A 5,986-nucleotide genomic window follows, 5' to 3' on the forward strand; every position below is an offset into this window, starting at 1 on the left:
CACCCCGTCTTTGTGAGTGACCAGGGTTATGGAAAGAAAAAATACCTGGTTCAGTGGGGACAGGCAGGAAAGGTGTGATGACCCTTGGGATGTGTGTCCCAGTGGAGTGGCCAGCTGTCCCAGTATGCCCAGATCTGAGGGGTTTCTGGGGACTCGGGACTTTCAGTGCTCACCAGGAGAGTCCTAGGCAAGTCAGGATAGTTGGCCACCCTGGTGCTGCATTGCAAGGTGTATCCTAGTGAGAGGGCAGGTGTGGGGAGCTTGTTTTGGTTTCCTGAGGGAGTCTCACCTAGTCAGGGCCACAGGACCCAGCCCCTGGCCAGCTCGCTCGCTGAGGTCAGGGCATCACCTTGTCCACCTCAACTGGAAAGAGACTGGGCTGTGTGAGAACCCAGAGCCCCGGGGCAGGCTGGAAGACCCGTGAGCCACTTTGGCCAGGGAAGATAGGGGCCTGTCAACATGGGGTTGGGTGGACAGGTTAGCAGAGGCTGGGGCTGGGGGAGGAAGGGCACCTACCCACATAGGGCAGGGCAGGGGGAGGCACCCAGGAACAGCAGGAAATAATGACAGGAGCCCAGGATGTGCCTCAGGTAAGCTTGGCCCCAGGTCTGCAGACTGTCGGGTACTTGCAAGGAGGAATGGGAGAGAGTGTGGCAATGGCTAACTGGCAGGCTGGCGGGGCTTGTTGGTTACTTGGAGAGCTCTCATCAGGGTGACAACCTGGAGAGCTCTCGGCTGCTCAGAGAAGTGGATAGAGGACTCCGCTGCCCTCCTGGATCAGGGTCTGGGGCTGCCTTCTGGGACAACCCAGCTCCTGGCCCTGAGGCCTGCCCTAGGGGGTTAGGTCAGGGGAGCCGTGGCTGAGGCCCAGACCTTGCTGGGGACAACCCCTACCCCCTGCCCACCTTTGTCCTCCTCATCCACGGTCTACAGCCCAGGGTTGGGGCGGGGGGATGGTCTGTGTCCCAGGCAGCGGCTCCCACACCGCTGAGCTGGGCGACCTTGGCAAGTCACTTCTCTTTTCTGGGGCTCGATTTCCTCAGTGGTGAAATCGTGGGGGTAGATTAGGTGTCTGGTTTTTAAATATTTATTTTGGCCATGGAACCCCTTCTTCAGTCACAATCCCACCTGCACTAAACAAGAGATAACAGCGGGTGACTGAGACGGGTGGGCTGGAGCCCCGGGCGCCCTCCCACTCTTACCCCACACCCCTGGGGGCCCAGGGCTCTGGGGACACAGTTTGAGAACCTGTCTTTGCAGCCTGCCACCTCTAACACTCTGATTTATGCCTTCAGGACAAGGATGTTGTCCTTGTTGCCTTCTCCAGGCAGCCCAGTAAGTAGACCCCAAGCCCAGCATTTTCTGGTACTATCCATTCAGTGCTGAAATCTTCAAATTCTTTCTTTATTATTTTTTTGAGACAGAGTTTTGCTCTGTCGCCCAGGCTGGAGTGCAGTGGCACAATCTTGGCTCACTGCAACCTCTGCCTCCTGGGTTCAAGCGATTCTCCTGCCTCGGCCTCCCGGGTAGCTGAGATTACAGGCGCCTGCCACCACGCCTGGCTAATCTTTTTTTTTTGTATTTTTAGTAGAGATGGGGTTTCGCCATGTTGGCCAGGCTGATCTTGAACTCCTGACCTCAGGTGATCCACCCGCCTCGGCCTCCCAAAGTGCTGGGATTACAGGCGTGAGTCACCGAGCCCGGCCAAAATCTTCAAATTCTTAATCGCTGGTTTCTGCTGAAAGTGAGGTCTGTTATGCAGAGTTCAGTGGGGCCACAGGTCCCTTGTCCCTTCTCAGGGAAGGGACAGGGCCAAAACCTTCTATGCAATGGCCAACCCTGTGGGGCACTTCCAGGTGTGTGTAGGATGTTCAGTCCCCAACAGCGTGCGGGAAGGTGTGACTCCCACTGGCAGACGAGGGAGGGGCTCAGGGGTCTTAGGAGGCTGGTTACTGATACCCCTGTGGATGCAGGGCTGGGTGCCTGGCCAGGAGCCCAGGTCTTTTCCTGGAGCCACAGTCTGGGGCCCTGGCCCAGGCCCAGGTTTTACCTGGCTTACTCCAGGGGTGCTGGCACCTGCAGACACCAGCAACAGAAAGAGGCAGGAGTCGATGAAGGAGGCGGAGAGGAAGGGGACTTTCCTTCTGCTGGAGGTCTGGGGCGTCCTTTTCCAGGCTGAGGAGTAGGGCTACCCATTTCCCCATCACCTTCCGGCCAGGGGCAGTGGGTGGAGGAGGAGGCCGAGATTGCACAAACAGGTATGGGAGGAGGCCAGCAGCCAGGCAGCTGGCTGGGGTCGCCCAAGGGCCGTGAGAGAGTCCCCAGTGCCCGCATTGACATCAGTGGTGCCCGGAGGGACTCAGTTGGTCGTCTAATAGTCTTCTCTAGCTCTCACAACAGGCACTGGGGGTTGGGAGGAGCCAGAGGTCCCTGCTCCGCACTCCACACATCCCTCCCAGCTGCTGAGCTGGAAACTTGAGCCGAGCCAAGCCAACAGTTTCTTGAATTGTGTTACAGCCCAGGCTGCCCCTCCAGAGCTAATAATATGGGCAGCTGTAGGACATGAAACTCGATCCTCCAGGCTCCAATACCACCCCACCGCGGCCAGGCTGGCAGGGAGTGGGCAGATGTTGGGCCCAGGGTCCTGAAAGCAGAGGCCTGGGCTTGGGATCCTGGGGTGAGGCTGGGTCCGGGAGGGACCCCAGCCCCCATGAGGGACCCCGGCCCCCCCGGTGGGTTGTTTGTACAAAGTTGATATGGGTCAGGCTAGCAGGGCTGACACCTATAAACTCAGTGGCTGACAGAGGCTGACATCCTTAGTGACTGAACCAGTGAGGTCTGTGGGATGATAATTATAATAAGATTTTTTTTTTTTTTGAGATGGAGTCTCAATCTTGTTGCCCAGGCTGGAGTGCAATGGCTCGGGCTCACTGCAACTTCCGCCTCCTGGGTTCAAGTGATTCTCTTGCATCAGCCTCCTGAGTAGCTGGGATTACAGGCATGCGCCACCACAGCTGGTAATTTTGTATTTTTAGTAGAGACAGGTTTTACTGTGTTGGTCAGGGTGGTCTTGAACTCTTGACCTCAGGTGATCCACCTGCCTCAGCCGCCCAAAGTGCTGGGATTATAGGCGTGAGTCACCACGCCTAGCCTATAAGAAGATTTTTTTTTTTTTTTTTTTTTTTCTCACTGCAACCTCCGCCTCCTGGGTTCAAGCAATTCTCCTGCCTCAACCTCCCGAGTAGCTGGGACTACAGGCATGTGCCACCACACCCAGCTAATTTTTGTATTTTTAGTAGAGACGGGGTTTCACCATGTTGGCCAGGATGATCTCAATCTCTTGACCTCTTGGTCCACCCACCTCGGCCTTGCAAAGTGCTGGGATTATAGGCGTGAACCACCACACCCAGCCTATAATAAGATTTTATAAGTAAATGACACACATGAAAAGTGCCTCCTGGCCTAGCGTGTCCACAGCTGAGGCTGGAACTCCGATCTTTGGGCTCAGTGCTTCCATGCCAAGGTGGGACTAGAGAGAGACTGAATGAAGACTAAAGACTTCCACAGAGAAGCAGCTCTGAGCACCTGCGGTGGCCTCCCAAGGCCTGTCACTCATAGCCTGAACACCATGGACACACTTGCTGCCCGTGTGGCACCTGCAGTGGTGGTAGCTGGCTTGTTTGACATGTGGCTGGAAGCAAAATTAGGGCCCACGATGCCACCTTCTGCACGCAGGCCATGGGCTGGCAGCCAGCAGATGGCAGAGCCTGCCAGAGGTGATTCCGGGGCTTGTGGCCAGGGCCGCACTCGGGCGGCCGGGGACAGAATTGGGTCTGACTCCAGGAGTGGCTGGCCTGAGTGCTGGAGAGAGCCTCCTCCTCTACCCCTTGGGGTGGTGACCTCTTCGGACAGGAGTCCGCGCTACCCTCAGTGATCAATGTTTGTGATTCTCATTTTGGCCCCTGGTACATTTGTCCTCGCGCAGGGAGAGGAGACTTGGGGCCTTTTCAGCAGGATCAGCAGGACTCTGCTTCCCCCAGGAGGCGGGAAAAGGAAAAAGCCCCCGCCCAGTGCCCGTTCCATGAGAGACTGCTGCCTCCAGCCACCGTCCAGCTGGACGCACACCGTGGCTGACGGCCCCGGGTCTAAGCCCTCTGAGATCTAGGAGAAGTGTCCCCCAGCCAGGGCGCGGGTTTATGGCTGCAAAGCAGCTCCCTAGGATGACCCTGGGCAGAGGAATAGGCGAGGCTGGGAATGCTGCCGCTGGGGACAGTGCCTCAGTGCCGATGGGCCCTTCCTTCCCTCGGCCTCCCATGGATTCCCCAGGTTGTGGTGCCCAGGCCCTGGGGCCGCAGCCCTGAACCTCTTCTCCAGGGAAGCCTTTGCCTAAGAACTACACAAATACCTCCAGAACAGGATGTGAGAGGCCTGAAAGGGCCAGGCCAGACCTCCCTGAGGAGGTGGCAGGAGGTTGGGCCCTGAGGGGTGAGAGGAGCCTCAGGCAGAAGGGAACCCGGGTAGCAGGGCTCCACGGTGGAGGGAGGGGCTCCGCAGGCTGCAGTCAGGGTAGAAGGGCCCTGCACAATACGTGGGGCCAGGAGGAGTGCAGGGGAGGTTTTGGGCTGTCGGTGTGAGGGAATGAGGCCGGGCCTGGCCAGCCCCATTCTGCCCCACTTTCCCCATCTGAAGGAGCCCAGTGCATCCTCCTGTGCTGCCAGGCACCTGTCTCTCAGGCCTCCTCATCCGAGTCCATCAGAAAAATGAGAATAATCCAGTCGAGGTAGTGGGACTGTCAGCCGGGGTCCCTGCAGGCCCTAGCCTGATCCCTGCTCTGACTAGCACGGGCTCCAGTGGGGAGCTGCACCCTGCCTCCTCAAGGAAAAATCCAGCCAGTCTGGGAGCAGCCCTGCCCTCCCTCCCTAGGGCCTTTGTTTAGATCAAATTGGTAGGAGGGTGGGGAAGGTGGACAAGATGTGGCAGGCCCTCCCCTCCCCCTCCCCAAGCAAAGCCCCAACTCCCGGGCTCTGGGCAGATTAGCTGTGGGGTCCTAGAGAGCACCTTCCCTCCTGCCCCTCGTCCTGCCTGAGCCCTGGACCTTTATTTCATGCTCAAGTGGCTGTGAGAGTAACAGGAGGTCCAGGCCCTGTCCCTGGGGAAATATCTCCTTATAAGGGTCTGGGGCGGGAGTGACAGTCCTGTCTGCCCTGTTAGCCCCTCCACCACATGGCCTTCTCTCAGCTTATAGAGTTAGTTGCAGCCTCCCTAAGGGCAGGCAGGCCACCAAGAAAGGTTCAGAAATGCTTGCTGAGTGAATTGCTGAGTGGACAGCGTGCAGCCAGGAGTGGAGAAGCTCAGGGTCTCTCATTCATGCCTGGGAAAGTTCTCTGCCCAAGGCCACTGAGTGGGTCTGGCATGGTGACAGGTATAGACTGGGGGCTTGGCCTGGGCATTGCTCCCGAATGTGCTCACTTCTGCATTCTCCGGCCTCCGGGCCTCTGCTCACGCTGGAGCACCCACTCCACCCCCACCCCAGTGCTGCCTGCACCCACCTCCTTCACAAAGGCCAGTTCCTCTATCAAGAGTCCCTGGCTAGAGCCCTCACACCTGCTCTGCTCCCAGGGTTTCTACTCAAGGGCAGTCCTCGTCTCAGTCACCTTAGAGCTTTCACTGCTTGGAATGGGACTGGACACCCAGTCAGTGCTCAGCTAATCTTTGTCCACTAAGGACAAACAAGAAACACCCAAATGGCACTCACCACGTACCAGGCACCGTTCTAAGTGCTTTATATGTGATAACTTGTTTACTCCTCACAACCACCCTATGAGGTAGGTGTTTATATCACTCCCATTTTGCAGATGAAGACACTGAGGCAAAGGGCAGTCAAATGACACAGGAGAGCAAAAACTGGCTCCCTCCACCCTTCTAGGGTCTTTGGCTGTGGTAGGAATTACATGGACAGATAAAGTGGTTAACAGGAGAAAAATCA

This window comes from Hylobates moloch, unplaced genomic scaffold, assembly GCF_009828535.3.
Source record: "Hylobates moloch isolate HMO894 unplaced genomic scaffold, HMol_V3 SCAFFOLD_3, whole genome shotgun sequence".
Classification (NCBI taxonomy): Eukaryota; Metazoa; Chordata; class Mammalia; order Primates; family Hylobatidae; genus Hylobates; species Hylobates moloch.